Source organism: Pteropus vampyrus, unplaced genomic scaffold (genome assembly GCF_000151845.1).
Source record: "Pteropus vampyrus isolate Shadow unplaced genomic scaffold, Pvam_2.0 Scaffold760, whole genome shotgun sequence".
Classification (NCBI taxonomy): domain Eukaryota; kingdom Metazoa; phylum Chordata; class Mammalia; order Chiroptera; family Pteropodidae; genus Pteropus; species Pteropus vampyrus.
In genome coordinates this window covers 828-1,170 of record NW_011889541.1, presented here as the reverse complement: position 1 = coordinate 1,170, position 343 = coordinate 828, and positions in this window count along the sequence as shown.

Sequence of the window (343 nt, the reverse complement as noted above, 5' to 3'; positions counted from 1 at the left end):
CTGATTTGCAGGAAGTGTGTCTGGTTTGGATACACACACTTTCTCAGATATCTGTGTCTATATCTACGTAGATATAGATATTGATATGGCCCTAATATCTTCTGATGGATAGAATTTTTAATGTTTTTGCAAGGAAATATTTTAAAGATTGGAACATTCTTTTTGAAAAAAATCTTTGCTTACTCCAAGGACACGATGAGATATTTGCTATAGTTTCCCCTTCCTCCCCGCACCCTCCACATGCTTTGGAGTCAGAAGCTATATGATCATTGAGAATGTTCATCCATCTCATATCCGTTTTTGCTTAGCAAACTTTTTCTGTAGAAGTCCGATAGTAAACATT